We start from the raw sequence: 17,434 nt of genomic DNA on the forward strand, positions 1-17,434 counted from the left end.
CTATTCCACTGATCGACTGCTCTATTTCTTAGCCAGTACCAAATGGTTTTGATGAAGCCTAATTCAGAATTGTAGAATGGATCTCTTCATGTGAAAGGATGATGATGATGATACAAGGAGACTGAGAGGCTATTGTGTTCTCTGATCTGACCTCTCTCCTCTTCCCTCTCATCTCCAATTTATTTCATTCCCAATCCACAAGGAACATCTGTGTAAGTAAAGGCTGCTTTGCTACTTTTTCAAGTGTTATGATTCACAGCACTAAATAAATAGATTAGTTTAGATAGTACTGTCATCTTTACTATATTTACTCATCCTATGCAAGAGCACTTGATAGTTTTCCAATTGTTTAGATCTGACTTTATTTGTGTGAAAAGTGTTTTTTTAGTTTTGCTCATATAGTTCCTGACTTCCCCTTGGCAGATAGATTCCAACATATTTTATATGATTGACATTTATTTTAAATGGAAATTCTTTTTGCTTTTGTAATATACAAAAATACTGATGATTTATGTGGATTTATTTTGTATCCTGAAACTTTGAGAAAGTTGTGGATTATTTCTAATAGTTTTTTTTTTAAATTGATTCTCTACCATTTCTGTGTCATAAAAGGAATTTTGTAGGAGTCCTTCTTTCCTTATTTTTCAAATAGTTTATGTAGTATTGAAGTTAATTGTTCTATAAATGTTTGATAGAATTTACATGTAAATCCATGTGGCCCTGAAGATTTTTTTTCTTAGGAAGTTGATTAATAGCTTGTTCTATTTCTTTTTCTAAAATGGGGCTGGCTAAGGTAATATGTTTTCTCTTCTGTTTATCTAGGCAGCCTATAGTTTTGTTGGTATTCCTCCATTTGACTTAGATTATGAAATTTATTGACATATAGTTGAGCAAAATGATTCCCATTTATTGCTCTAGTTTCCTTTTCATTATTGGAAAGTTTTCCCTTTTCATTTTTGAGACTACCAAATTGATTTTCTTCTTTTCTTTTCCTAATCAAATTAAGTAAACGTTTATTTCTTTTGTTGTTTATTCACAAAACCAACTCTTAGTTGTATATATTAATTCAATAATTTTCTTACTTTCACTTTTATAAATGTCTTTTTTATTTTCAGAATTAAAAATTTGGCATTTAATTGGGGGTTTTTAAGTTGTTCTTTTCCTAGCTTTTTTATTTGCAAGCCCAGTACATCAATCTTCTCTTTATTTTTTTCAAGTAAGCCATTTTGCCTGCATCGCACAAATTTTAGTATATCACATTTTTATAATTCTCTTAGATGAAATTATCATTTGTGTCTATGATTTGTTGTTTCACTCACTCATTATTTTTTTCATTCAATAAATCTTGTTTTATTAAACAGCATAAATATTTAGATAAAGAAGTTGAGGGAATTTTCAGAAAACATTACATTATGACCCCTTCCATGCTCATTAATTCCAGGGTAAAAGTAATTGCTAGGTTTGAAAAATCCAGTTATATCATAAGATAACTTTTTCCACAAATGAATCAAACAGTCAAGAGAAATTAAAAATATCATCAAGTGGTCACTCACTCATTATTTAGAATTAGATTTTTTAGTTTCCAATCTGGTATCCAGTTTTTGGTCTGTTTTCCCCTGGCTATGTATGTATGTAATTTATATTACTTCATAGTCTGAGAAAATGTTTTTCCTATTTCTGCCTCTCTCCAGATTTTGATTTTGAGTTTATTATGCCCTAATACATAGTCAATTTTTGTATAGGTTCCATGTACTGCTGAGAAAAAAAAGGTATATTCCTTTCTGTCTCCATTCAATTTTCTCCTAACTTTCCTAGGATTCTATTTACCTCCTTAGCTTCTTTCTTATTTATTTTGTGGTTTGATTTATCTAGTTCTGAGAAAGCAAGATTGAAATCCCCCACGAATATAGTTTTGTTGTCTATTTCTTCTTGCAGCTCTTAACTTTTCTAGAAATTTGGATGCTATACCACTTAGTGTATATGTTTTTTTTTGTTTGTTTGTTTTATTTAATAGTCTTTTATTTACAGGATATATGCATGGGTAACTTTACAGCATTAACAATTGCCAAACCTCTTGTTCCAATTTTTCACCTCTTACCCCCACCCCCTCCCCCAGATGGCAGGATGACCAGTAGATGTTAAATACATTAAAATATAAATTAGATACACAATAAGTTGTATATATGTTTTGTATTGATATTACTTCATTATCTATGGTACTTTTAAGTCCGATGAAATTTTCTTCCTTATCTCTTTTAATTAGACTATTTTTACTTTTGGTTGATCTAAGATCAGGATTGCTAGCTATGTTTTTTTTTTTTTTTTTTTTTTGTTTTTTTTTTGTTTACCTCAGCTGAAGCATAATGGGTTCTGCTCCAGCCTTTACCTTTACTCTAAATGTATCTCTCTCCTTTAATTGAGTTTCTTATAAATCACAAATTATAGGATTCTGGTTTTTAATCCAATCTGCTATCCACATCCATTTTATGGAAGAATTCATCTCCTTCACATTCACAGATAAAATTTGTTCTAGATTTTAAAGATGACTAAGACCTGAAAATTTGGGAAACACAGCATATTCTGAGTAAAAAGAACAACACCATGGGTAAAGATACAAAAGTACATACAATCATGGTGGATAAAGGAGAGAGGAAACAGAATGGTATGAATAGAATGAAAGCTTTTAGGGGGAAAAAAGATTAATATAATTTCAGGAAAAATTAATAGAGTGGGTAGAGTTACCTTATGAAGGACTTTGAAAACCAGAAAGAGTTTATATTCAATCACATATTTTAGAAACCCTTAACTAGTCATGATGAGCATGAAATGTTGAGTAATGTAATGAAAAGACAATTAAATATGGAATGAAAGGACAGATGTCGCCTTCTTTGTGAACTTAAAATCTTTAAATTCCTCTGGGATACCATTTCCTTGCCTGAAAAATTAGCAAATTGGACTTAATTATCACAAAGATCCCTTCAAGATTCAGTTCTTAAGATTCTAGAGGCCATGGATGAATCCAAAGAAATAAAATGTACTCTTTGATCTCTTAGACCCCCCCCCCCAATCTAGAGAGATGATGGTATAATTAATATAAAGAAGGATGTGTTAAGAGTGTTACATATGGATAGTATAAAATTGTAAAGGAAGTAGAAATTCACAAGCTGGATTCAGGCTCCGGTGAGTGAATGAGTGAATGAATGAATTAATAAGTGAATGAATGAATGAAACTTCTGTTAATTGCTTACTATGCACAGAGAGAAAAGTATGGTAGTATCTGCTTATGACAAATTTATATTCTAAGAGGGAAGATAACATGCATGGAAGATTTCAGTAGAAAGTCATATGGAAAGGTTCTGTGGTCAGCAGTGGAATACAATGGTATACAGTGGAGTAAAAGGCAATTCCTCTACTTAATGTCATTTCTACTGATAAAATCATAGAAGTTTCTGATATAAGATTTGGAGCTCTTCTATTAAACTGTGAACTTCTTAAAAATAGAGGCCATATTTTACTTTTCTTTATATTCCCAGGGCTTAGCACTCTGAGGGTGCCAAATAATTTGGTGACAAGAATTTCCCTTTTGGGGGGCACCAGTAGATTTGAATGTAATACCTGCTATAGCACCCACAGGGAAATTACCAGGCTTCTTCTCCACAGGGATTGTTTCTCAGAATGATGGCTTTGGGCAGTGGGCTAAACATTTTGTTATTGCAAGGCATCCTGGGATCAGGTCTCTGAGCCATGCTTAGAGTGAGATGGTGGTCTAGATGTTGGGTGTGTGGTTTGACTTGTCTGGAATACATTTGCTTTTGTCTCTCCCCCAGGATGCCCTGTTATTTTGGCAAATTGGCTTCTCTACTCTGTGTGTGGGAGTTTGTTGGCAGTTGGCACAGTAGGCAATAGGGAGCCATTCTATGTTTTTGAGTTGAGAACTAGGAAAAAAATTATTTCCTCTTAGTTCCTTTGTAGAAAATAACATATGTAAAATTCAAGTGACAATTTTTTTTCTGTTAGTAATAGAAACCATACATTCAAATACTGATATGAAATTATAACCAACACTTGATATTTTGATTTTGTATTTTCTGCACATTATCAAGGTCCAAGCATAGTGACAACATTCTCTATAATTCAGCAATAGGAAACTCTGAAAGGAAATTTTTGTTTTTCAGAGTATACATTACACAATTCACCATAGTCCTTTTTTTTGGTAACCATTATGCTTTATGTTTCTTGAGATGCTCCTGAATTAATTTCTTGCATCTTCTTAAGGGAGAAACCTAGAAACTTGGCCACATCAGGACTATGGTAGCAATATGTAGTTTTGTTGTTTTCAGGTTGATTAAATTGGAATTTATCCATCAAAGTATGCAGTAAAGAAAATTCAATCTTATTTCCCTACTTCCAAGCCAATAAAAATGACTTGATTTCCAAGAAAATAGAGCAAGCTAGCTGCAAACTCAATATCTTACATCCTCACCATATGAAATGTGCCCAGTGTTTTCATCCAGGTACTGTACATGACATACAAGTTCCTATCCTTTCTCTCAGGGCAAACTTTGACAGAGTAGGCCATATATATATATATATGGAAAATTAGCAGAATCAGCAATATTTGCTATCATTTAGAGGATGTGAAAAGGATATCCTTACAAAAATATTTTTTTCTAGTTTTACATTACTAATTTTGGGGGTTGAGATTCTGAAATCTCCTATTATTCAAATATATTACCTGAGGTGATTGCATTCTGAGGGATCCTCACTGATTGGTGGATATATAATTCAGAAGTCCATGTCTTAAAGTATTCCAGTGTTACTGCTAATTTCACTTCCTGTTCACTCTCCAGTATTTTCTTTCCATCTCTTCTTTGTGTTTTATCTTCCCTTTTTAGAATATAATTTCCTATGAGTAAATCTTGTCTTATTTTTTATAACTAGTGCTTATCCTTAGTATCCAATAAGCCCTTCTTTCTATCTATCTATCTATGTTTCTATCTTTCTCTTTCTCTCTATCTTTTTATATATCTACCTGAAAAGCATAGTTTATTATCAGTCAATACTTCAGCACAAAATCTAATTGATAAGATTAGAGAGCTAGGCTTGATTGAAATATAACTCAATAGTGGAAGAACACTGAATCCATAGTCAATAAATAAGACTATAGTTCTGGTGCTTTCACTAATAGGTGTAAGATATTGGAAAAATTTAATCATCTTTCCAGGCTACCATTTCTCCAATCTTAAAAGTGGAGAATAGTATTGAGGCTTTGTATAGACCATGAACCCCCGTAGGTACATACATATCTTTCATCTATTTCCAGATGGACATATTTTTCAACATTCCCTCCATTTGATATGCATTTTAGTGGAAAAAAAGAAACTCACCAATCTAGAATTCAGGAATTCTAGGGTCCTAACTTGGTCCTTATAGTAAGTAGGTATATGAACTTGGTTAATTTATGTTATATCTTTGCCCTTCAGGTTTATAATTTATCAGAAGAGGAACTTACACTAAATGATTTCTAAATGATTTCCCATTTTTTTTTTTTTTTTTTTTGGTATTCTATCAAACCATTGACATTATATCCCTCCTTCAATGTCTAGTTCAAATCTCATCTTTCACTAACATCATCTCAATTCTCCTCTGATGTTCCCCTGCTAAAAAAGGCCTATCATGGCTCACCATTGCCAGTTAGGTGAGTTCCAAAGTAACCATTCTGGTTTTGAAATCCTTCTTTAATTTCACTCATTTTTCATTGATTAGAATCTAGCTTTTGGAAGAAGTGAAACCTATTTCCTATTGTGCTTTACTTATTCTTGCCTCCCCCAACCCTCTTTCCTCCTTTTAAACTTATGTACCCCTCTTGTATCACGATACTTATCCTCTTTATAATCCCTCCCTCCCCCCTTTGAGTCTTTCCCCTTCCTTCCCTTATTACTCTTTTCTTTCCTTTTCTCTCCCCTATTTTTAATGAGGGCGAGAGAATTTTCTCTAAAACAAATGTCAATTATTTTTTCTTTGAGCCAACTCTGATGAGGAGTAAGATTCACACAATGTTCCTCCCCTCTCTAAATTCCCTCAGATATGATAAGTTTCCTTAGCCTCTTTGTGGGATGTGTTTCCCTCTTTTATCCCTCCTTCCCACCTTGTTCTGCCATGCATCCCTTTTCCATATCTACTTCCCTTTTTATGTTATATCAGTACAATCAAATTATACATGTATTCTTTTTGTATATCCACAACAGAAATACAATTCTCAAGAGTTATTTTACCTTTTCTGCATCTCTTGAGTTCTATGCTGGAGATCAAATTTTTTGTTTAGTTCTGGTTTTTCTTCAGAAACAAATGGAATTCATTTGTTTCATTAAATATCCATCTTCTTCCCTGGAAGAAAATGCTCAACTTAGCTGGGTAGTTTATTCTTGGCTGCATCTCAAGTTCTTGTGCCTTTCGAGATATCATATTCAGGCCTTCTTTCCTTTAATGTAGAGGCAGCCAGATCTTGGGTGATCCTTATTGTGGCACCTCAGTATTTAAATGGTTTTTGGCTGCTTGTAAAATTTTTTCCTTAATCTTATAGTTCTGAAATTTTGCCACAATATTCCTTAGGGGTTTTATTTTGAGGGTTTCTTTCAGGTGTTCGATGAATTCTTTCAATGCCTATTTTACCTTCTGATTCTATTACATCTGGGCAGTTCTCTTTGATGATTTCTTGTAAAATAGTATCTAGGCTCTTTTTTTCATCATAGTTTTCAGAAAATCCAATAATCCTCAGATTATCTCTCCTAGATCTATTTTCTAAGTCTGTCATTTTTGCAAGTAGATAATTCATGGTTTTTTCCAGTTTGTCATTTTTTTGTTTTTGCTTGACTGATTCTTGCTGTCTCAATGAATCATTAGTTTCAATTTGTTCAGTTCTAATTTTAAAATTATTTTCCTCATTATCTTTTTTACTACTTTCTGTATATGTCAATTGAGTTTTCAAATGTATTGTTTTGGTCTGTGAATTTTTCCATTTCACTAATTTTTTTTTAGTGAATTATTTTCTTTTTCAATTCACAGATCCTACTTTCTTGAGTGTTCTTTGTCTTTTTCCAATTCATGGATCCTACTTTCTTTGAGTTCTTTGTCTTTTCCAATTCACAAATCCTACTTTCTAGTAATTCTTTATTTTTTCCAATTTACAATTCTTACTTTCCTGAGATTTTTTTACTTTTCCAATTCGTATTTCAGGAAGTTGTTGCTCTCTTGTAAGGCTTCTCTTTCCTTTCCCCATTTATCTTCTAACTCTCTTTTGAGACTTTTAATGGTCTCTTCTATGAGAGCATCATGTAAAGGAGGACAGTCTGATGCATTTTTGCTGTTTGAGGTCTCTTCAGTTTTGCTGACCTGCTCTTTTCTGCATAGAAGCTGTCGATCATTCTTTTCATCTTTTTATTCATGTTTTAAAGCCTTTAGGGTGGTCTCCTAGGCAAGGGGTTCCAGCTTCCTCTGCAGAGCAGGAAGATGTAAACCGATTTCCGCTCGAGGTATGGAGTAGCTCTGAGTGAGAGTTTTCCTTCCCCAACAGGAAGTGGATTCAGCACTGGCCGAGCTATCAAAGTGCCCAGTTGGGCTGAGTGGGTTAGCGATTGCCCTCGGCTAGAGACTAAGGGGTGAAAATGTCACTGCCCCAGGCCAGAGCCTCTTGTGGGACTGTGAGTATTAGCAGCTGACCGCAGACCACAGACCACAGACCGCAGACCGCCCGGAACTCTGCCCCAGTGTCTCTGCCCAATGCAAATCGGCCCTGGAAAAGCTCTATGGCCCCAAGCCGAGCTCCCCCCTGCGCAGATTGGAGGCTAACCCAGGCTGCGTCCTCCTGCCGTGCAGGATCACAACTGCCCCAAGGAAAAGCCCGTACTGCGGGTTGGGGCTGCACGCTTGTGCTGAGATCTGTGCCTTCACTCTCGGTTTGAGACTGTCCTTGGAACCTAATTTCTCTCCCAGTCTGCGCCGATCTCCTCCCTGGCCCCGGAACCAACCTTTTTTTGGCGAGACTGCAGATTTTCTTCAGCCGGTGAGTTGTTCTACTTCTTATCTTTACGAATTGTAGCAGTCAAGACTATTTTTGAGGCTCGATATAATATTGATAAAGAGGGTAAGAGAAGAGCTTAGAAAATCGCGTGTGTCTTCTCCGCCATCTTGGCTCCGCCCCCCTATTTCCTATTGTGACAAAAAATATTTTAAAGGGAAAGATTGTGATGATACAACCTGTGTTTTAAGATTATTATTTTGTCAATAATGTATACAATGGCTTAGCTAGAGAGGCTATTGCAATAGTTCTCCAGATGCTGCATGAACATTGCAATAGGAAAGCAGAGAAGTATGAGAGATGTAGAGGTAATTTTTACCAGACTTGGCATCTCAAAGGGAAAAATCCAAGGGCAATCCATGATCATGTAATCATAGTTTGACATGTGAAAAGGACTTCTTCAATTTCAACTTTAATTAATTATTTATAAGGATATCTATACTCACAAGGAGTTCATATTAATAAAGGCCACACATTTTCTTTTATTTAATTTTTTTCTCCAATTACAAATAATTTTCAACATTCATCTTTGTGAGATTTTGAGCTTCAAAATTTTCTCCCTTTCTCATTCCTTTTCTCCCTCCCCAAGACAACAAGCAGTTTAATAAAGGTTAAACATGTATACTCATAGTAAACATATTTCCACATTAGTCATATTGTGGGAAAAAAAAGACTCAAAACCAAAGGAAAAAAAACACAAGAAAACAACAACAACAACAATAAAAGGAAATAGTAATCTTTGCTCTACAGTCAGATTCCATAGTTCTTTTCTCAGCATTTTCCATTGGGAATTGTAACTTGGAATTGTCTTGAATCATTACATCACTGAGAAGAGCTAAATCTATTATAGTCAATCATTGCACAACATAGCAGTTACTGTGTATGGTGTTTATCTGGTTCTGCTCACTTTACTCCTATAAGTTCATTTTTTAAAAATTTATTTAATAGCCTTTTATTTACAGGTTATATGCATGGGTAACTTTACAGCATTAACAATTGCCAAACCTCTTGTTCCAATTTTTCACCTCTTACCCCCCACCCCTCCCCCAGATGGCAGGATGACCAGTAGATGTTTAATATATTAAAATATAAATTAGATACACAATAAGCATACATGACCAAACCATTATTTCCTATAAGTTCATTTAAATCTTTCTAGGATTTTTTTTTTAAATTCTCCTCATTATTTCTTATAGAACAATAGTATTTCATTATATTGATATATCACAATTTGTTTAGCTGTTCTCCAAATGGTGGTTATTACTTCAATTTTCAATTCTTTGCTACCAAAAAAGAGCTGTTATAAATATTTTTAGACATATGGGTCCTTTCCCCTTTTTATATTCTCTGTGGGATACAGACTTAGTAGTGATACTTTAGATTTAAAAATATCCATAATTTTATGATCCTTTGGGTATAATTTCAAAGTGTTCTCCAGAATGTTTGAGTCAGTTCACAACTCTATCAGCAATGAATTAGTGTCCCAGTTCACGCACATTTCCTTCAACATCTATCATTTTCCTTTTCTGTCATATTAACTAATCTATTAAGTATGAGATATAATTGCTTTGGCTGCATTTCAAAAGTCTTTGTATGTTGTTTCATTGTTATTTAATTTGATGACATTATTGTTTCTATAATTTGTTGTTTTCCCATTCATTTTTAGTGTTAAATTGTTTAGTTTCCAAATAAGTTATAGTCTGGCTTTTCATTGCATATAAATTTAAATCTGTTGCTGCACAATCTATTTAGAAGCATGATTTAATGTTGTTTCTTGGAGAAACTGGGGAGAATTCAGGCAACTACCTGTTTTCTCTCCTCCATCTTGACTCCACACCCCCAAGACCACAATAGTTAGCTAAAAATGCTGACTTGTCCATGGCCGCACAGGTAGCATGCATCATAAGTGATGATTTAAAACTTAGACCTCTGACTCACAAACCAATATTCTTTCCATTGTATCATGATGTCTATTGGGGTTAGTGAGAAAAATGATGATACTAATATAAAAAAGGGAAGTTAAAAGAAAGAGCCACATTAAAGGGAAAGTTGAATTTACTTTTGGAAAAATCTAGGTTTGATATGTTAGTAAGGTATCTATCCAGTAAGGCTTTTGTGGAGGCATTTTGGGAATGGGAATCTGAAATAAGGTTGAAGACAAATGTTTAGGAGACCTGTTCAGAGAGGTTGTATTTGACACCATGAAAGTACAGAAAATCTTCTAGGGTGAGAATGTGGAGAGAAAAGAGGGCCAGGGATTACCATGAGAAATAATCACATTTTTTGGATCAAAGGGAAAAGAAAAAATTCCAGTTTAAAGGAGCTTTTGGAGACTTGAGAATTTTTCTTTATCTCTCCTACTTATAAACAGAATGTTACATTCTGCCAAATATAAAATAATCTACATTCAAAATACTTAGTTCAGTTCCAAACTGAAAGTCTAAGACATACAGTTAGGTATGCACTTGCCAAAAGACATTTTATCCAATCCATACTTCTTCAATATCTTTCTTCCCTGTGGCATTTTAAATATGATCACATGGATTAAACATGGAATTCTATTTTCTAAGCTGATTGCTTTTTCATGCATTGTCAATGACTTAGAGCTGTCACCATTTAAAAATTCTTCCTTGTTTGTATAAAGAAAATGAAGACATTTCGCGGTATTGGATGGCATTATCACATTTCTCTGATTTGAGAGGATCCTGAGAGTTCAACTTGTGCAACTCACATCAACACAAGAATCCCAGCAACAATATGTCTAACAGGTGGTTTACTTAACCTCTCCATGATGATTCCCTGTGAAGAGGATCCTATGGTTTTTCAAGGCAGCTTGGATTTCCTTTAAAATCAGGTTCTATCATAGTCACTGAGGCTGGGTTCTGGGTTTCTTTTTAAGACTCATTTTCAAGAAGGGCCTCCCTGCAATTTAAGGCCTTCTTTTCCTTTCCTAAAACAAACAAACAAACTAAAAACCTAGGATTACAAAGGTTCCTGGTAAAGTATTTTTTTTCTCCTTTTAAACAGTGTTGAAGGAAAACATTGTTACTTGATATTTATCATTGGGCAATGACTGTTTCATCACCTAGACAACATGAATAAAAGATATTACTCTTGGTCATTAGCTTCTCAGTCAGAGGAAAAGAAAAATTGGACATTTAAGAACATTTTACTTTGCTGTCATTTCAAAGTAAATGACACTTCTAAATGATGGCCAGTCAAACCCCTAGAATCTATTAGTAACTTGAAAATAAGTGTGAAGGGGATGTTGGCACCCAAAGGAATCTTAACATGGTATTTATCAGCCTTGTCACATCATTGCTACTGGTAATAAAAGCATTTTTGTTTTATGCTGCCATGTCTACTGAGAATAATATTTTTTTGGTACCAAAGCAAAAAGTGATATTGCAACATTCGTCACATTCTTTGATATGAAATAGCTGAAAAGCATCAGAATATGGCTTCTATTATTGTTATTTATGTATATATTTATTTGGTTAATCTAATGACCTAAAATATTTAAGGATGTTTTGCAATTTAGGATTTTTTATATATTTCTGTTTAAAGACCTTAATAATCAATTCATTCTTTGCAGACTTTTTTTTTTAACTTGTCCATCAGAAACAAATATTCTTAGTTGGATTGTGAAAAAAATTATTTGCTTATTAGCATTGTCTTGTTGTATTGTAAGGCCAGAAGATAAAATAAGTCATTTGATGGATAAATTATCTATCCTTTTCTCCCCATGTTAATATATATTTTATTATTATTATTATTATTTGTTTCTCTGAGCTTCTAAAACAATAAAGCACATAAGAGTTGAAAGCAAAGCCTTAGGACCCAGAGGCATTGTTGAAAAGGATGAATATATTTGCATGCTCATTGATTTTTACATTACTGCAAGGAGAGAGGAAATGACACTCTACATCATCAATGAAGACAAAGTCCATGAAGAAATAAATACAAATAATCAAAGTTAACCAGATCAGAAATCTTTCTTGTCAGTCCAGGCTTGAAGGCATCATCTTAGGTGCAGCTGTGTTATTCCCTTCTTTAATTAATGGGCCTACCAGTGATATCATTAAACCTTCAATCCACTGTATCATAACTTGAACCCTAAATAGAAAAGCACTGAGAATTTCTGGAAATATAAATCAAATAATAATCAAACAGTTTTAGAAAAGGCACCAATGGAAAATTAGATGGGGTAAGGTACTATCATTTAATATCAGAACAATTATACTCCTTAGATGGCATTCCTCACCAATGGTGATAGTATTGAGATTAAGAAGATATAAAAAAGAAAAAGAACAGCAAGAAGCAAAAGAAGAAAGAGTGAGAACAAGAAAGAGAAGAATAAGAAGGACAAGGAATGGGGGAAGAGAAAGAGGAGGAGAAGCTGAAGGAAAAGGAGGAGGAAGAATAGAAGGAGAAATCAACTAGATGGTACAATGGATAGAGTACTGCTTAACCTCGAATTAGTAAAACATGAGTTCACATATGGTCTCAGAAACACATTTGAACTGTATCCTTATCGATAAAGTGGAGCTAATAGTAGCATCTGAATCCAAAGTTTATTGTAAGAATAAAATGAGATGGCAGAGTCAAGACGTTGGAGAGAAGACACATCTTTATCTGAGCTCTCCCAGATGTCCCTCAAATGAATAGCAAATCAAGTCTCCAAACTGGTTTTGGAGTGACAGAAGCCACAGATATGTGTAGTGTAACAAATTTGTATGATTGGAAGAACTTCAGCAAAGTTCTGTTTCAATCAAGTATGGAGGAAGGAGGCCCTAGTGCAGGCAGTACAGAGACCCAGGGTGGTGTGGGCTCTGTGCATCAGGGAATTTATGGGGAGGAACCTACAGTAGTATTGGCTACTTTATCCTAGTGGCAAGCCATTATAGCAGCAGATTAGCTGTAAGACATCCAACACAAATGAAAAAGGCAAATAGTGAGCCTCTAAACCCCAGAATACCATGGGACCTAGCTATGGCTATCTGGCACCAGAAGTTAGCCAGCACTGACTCAATGCAGCCACTATTGACTATAGAGGAAGCTTGAACAATGTCTTCTTTGCCATAAAAGCAGACTTCAACCTTTTAAAAATGAGCAAAAAAGCAAAAAGAATTTGAACCAAAAATAGTTTTTATGGAGAGAAAAAAACAGAGTTCAAACCCTGAGGATACTAAAGCATCCTCCAGATGAAGCCCCAAAGCATGACATGAGTTTGTCTTCATCCCACAAGGCTCTCTTGGAAGAATTCAAAAATAAAGTGTGAGAAGAAAAATGGGAAAAGGGAATGAGAACTTTGCAAGAGGATATAGAAAAAGAAACACAGAAATTATCTGAATAAAACTTCTTACAAAATAGATTTAATGAAATGGAAAAGGCATGTAACTCTTTAAAAAATAGATTTGATTGACTGGAAGAAGAAAAAAACAACTCCTTGACTTTGTGAAATGGGGAAAAATCATTGAAGAAAGAAATTCATTTAAAAATTCAATTGGCCAAAAGGAACTAAAAAGGTAACTGAAGAAAATAGTTCACAAAAATTAGAATTGAACAAATATAAATGAATGATTCAATGAGACATGGAATCAGTCAAGCAAAATTTTTAAAAAATGAAAAAAAAATACCTTATTGGAATAATAACGGACCTGAAAAATAGATATAAAAGAGGCAGTCTAAGGATTATTGGACTTTCTGAAAACCATAATGAAAAAAAAGAGCCTAGATATCATCTTTCAAGAAATCAGGGAAAACTGCCCTGATGTCCTAGAATCAGAAGGTAAAATATACATTGAAAGAATTCACCAGTCATCTTCTGAAAGAGACCCCAAAATGAAAACTCCAAGTAATATAGAAAAAAAGATTAAGAATTCACAGATCAAGGAAAAATTATGCAAGCAGCCAGAAAGACATAATTCAAATATTGTGGAGCCACAATCAGGATTATCCAGGATTTAGCAGCTTTCATCTTAAAAGGATTGAAGGGCCTGGAATCTGATATTCCAAAAGGCAAAGGAACTTGGATTGCAGCCAAGAATAAACTATCCAACTAAATTGAGCATTATCTTTCAGGGAAGAAGATGGACATTAAATGATACAGGTGAATTTCATTTATTGCTGATGAAAAGACCAGATCTGAACAAAAATGTTGATCTCCAAATACAGAACTCAAGAGAAGCATAAAAAGGAAAAAGGAAAAGACTATTGATAACTATATCTCTATTATGGGTATACTTAGAGAGTGAAAATATAATTTGATTTCATTTTAATAATATGAAAAAAAAAGAAACTACAGATACAAAGGGAATTGTACCATAAAAAGAGAAAAAATGAGGGAAATTATATATCATAAAGATGCAAAGAAGACCTATTATAATTGAAGGGAAAGAAGGGAGAGAGATGACTATTGTGTTAATCTTACTCTCATTAGATTTGACTCAAAGAGAGAATACCGCATATATTTGGCTTCACAAAGAAACTTCTCTTACCTTATAGGGAAGTGTGGTGGGGGAAGGGGAAAGAAATGGGAAGGCTAATAGAAATGAAAACAGAAGTAGTAGGGGAAAGATGTAAAAAAGGGGGAGGAGCTATAAAGGGAGAGGCCTGTTTGAGGGAGTTTGTGATCAGAAGCAAAGAACTGGGAAGCAGGGAAGGGGGAAAGGGGAGAGAAAAGCATAACTTGGGGTAAATGAGATGGTAGGGAATACAGAATTAGTTTGTTTTTTTTTTAACTGTGAATGTGAATTGAATGAACTCTTATATAAAATCGAAGTAGATAGCAGACTGGATTAAAAGCCAGAATCCAAGAATATGTTGTTTACTAGAAACACATTTAAAACATAGTGACACATACACAGTGAAAGTAAAGAGCTGGAGCAGAATCTATTATTCTTTAAGTGAAGCAAAAAAAAAATGTAGGAGTAGAAATTCTGAACTCAGATCAAGTAAAAGCAAAGATAGATCTAATTACAAGATATACAGAAGGAAACTATAACTTACTAAAGGGTATCATGGATAATGAAGCAATATCAATACTTAACATATATGCACCAAGTAGTATAGCATCCAAATTCCTAGAAGTTAAGAGAGCTGCAAGAAGAAATAGATAGCAAAACTATACTAATGGAGGACTTCAACCTTGATCTCTCAGAATTAGATAAATTGAAACACAAAATAAAAAAAAAGTTAAGGAAATAAATAGAATTTTAGAAAATTGAATGGAGACAGAAAGGAGTATATTTTTCTCAGTGGGGCATGGAACCTATACAAAAAGTGACCACATATTAGGATATAAAAATCTTGAAGTCAGATTCATAAAAGCAGAAATACTAAATAACTTTTTTGAGATAATGATGAAATAAAAATTACATGCAATAAAAGGCTAGGAGAAAATAGACTAAAAATCAATTTGAAACTAAATTATCTAATCCAAAAGAATGAATGGATGAAACAGCAAATCATAGACATTAATAATTTCATCCAAGAGAATGACAATAATGAGACAACATACCAAAATTTGTGTGATGCAGCCAAAGAAATTATTAGGGGAAATTTTATATCTCTAGATGCTTATTTGCATAAAATAGTGAAACAGAAGATCAATGAATTGGACTTGCAACTAAAAAAGCTAGATAAAGAACAAACTAAAAATTTCCATTTAAATACCAATTTCAAAATTCTGAAAATAAAAGGGGAGATTAAAAAGTTGAAAGTAAGAAAACTATCATATAAATAAAACTAAGAGTTGGTTATTTATGAAAAAAACAACAAAATAGATAAATCTTTAGTTAATTTAATTAGAAAAAGAAAAAAGAAAACCAAATTGTTATTCTGAAAAATGAAAAGGGAACACTTTCTACCAATGAAGAGAAAATTAGATTAACAATTAGGAATTATTTTACCCAACCTTATGCCAATAAATTTGATAATCTAAGTGGAGGGCAACCTACAATAATATAGATTGCCCAGATTAAAAGGAGAGGAAATAAATCACTTAAGTAGTCCCATTTTAGAAAAAGAAATAGAACAAACTATTAGTCAACTCCCTAAAAAAATTGTAAAAAATTTACATGTGAATTCTACCAAACATTTAAGGAACAATTAATTCCAATACTATGCAAACTATTTGAAAAAGATCAGGAAAGAAGGAGTCCTACCAAATTCCTTTTATGACACAGGTATAGTGATGATACCTAAACCAGGTAATATGAAAACAGAGAAAGAAAATTGTAGACCAATTTCCCTAATGAATATTGATGCAAAATTCTTAAATTAAATATTAGCAAAGATAATACAGAATGTCCTACCCAGGATAACATACCATGACCAAGTAAAATTTATACCAGGAACACAGGGCTTGTTCAATATAAGAAAAACTATTAGCATAATTGACTATATCAATAACCATACAAAAAAAATCATATGATTATCTCAATATATGCTGAAAAATCATTTGATAAAACCTAATACTCCTTATTAAAAACATTAGAAAGTATAGGAATAAATGGAACATTCCTTAAAATATCAGTAGAATCTCTTTACTATATAATGGGGACATGCTAGACCCATCCCCAATGAGATCAAGAGTGAAACAAGGTTCCCCACTATCACCATTACTATTCAACATTGTATTAGAAATGTTAGCTTTGGCAATAAGAAAAGAAAAATAGATTAAAAGAATCAGAGCAGTTAATGAGGAAACCAAATTGTCACTCTTTGCAGATGATATGGTGGTATACTTAGGCGAACCCTAGAGAATCAGCTAAAAACTACTAGAAACAATTCACTACTTAAGCAAAGTTGTAGGATACAAAATAAATCCTCATGAATCATTAGCATTGTTGTATATTACAACAGCAAGAGATACAAAGAGAATTTCCATTTAAAATAACTGTTGATAATATAAAATATTTGGGAGTCTATCTGCCAAGGCAAAGTCAGCAACTATATGAATACAACTACAAAACACTTTCCACACAAATATAGTCATTTTTTTTAAAATTAAAGCTTTTTTTCCCAAAACATATGCATAGATAATTCTTCCACATTAAACCTTGCAAAACTTTGTGTTCCAATTTCTCTCCTTCCCTCATCTCCTCCCTCCATGGCAAGTAATCCAATATATATGGTAGAAATATGTTAAATCCAATACATGCATACATATTTATACACTTATCTTAGTGCACAAGATAAATCAAATCAAACCAGAAAAAAAAAGAGAAAGAAAACAAAATGCAAGCAAACAACAACAAAAAAAGTGAAATGCTATGTTGTGAACCCCACTCAGTTTTCATAGTCATCTCTCTGAGCGTAGATGGTTCTCCTCATCACTAGATCACTGGAACT

The sequence above is a fragment of the Sarcophilus harrisii genome, chromosome 1, assembly GCF_902635505.1.
Source record: "Sarcophilus harrisii chromosome 1, mSarHar1.11, whole genome shotgun sequence".
Taxonomy (NCBI): Eukaryota; Metazoa; Chordata; class Mammalia; order Dasyuromorphia; family Dasyuridae; genus Sarcophilus; species Sarcophilus harrisii.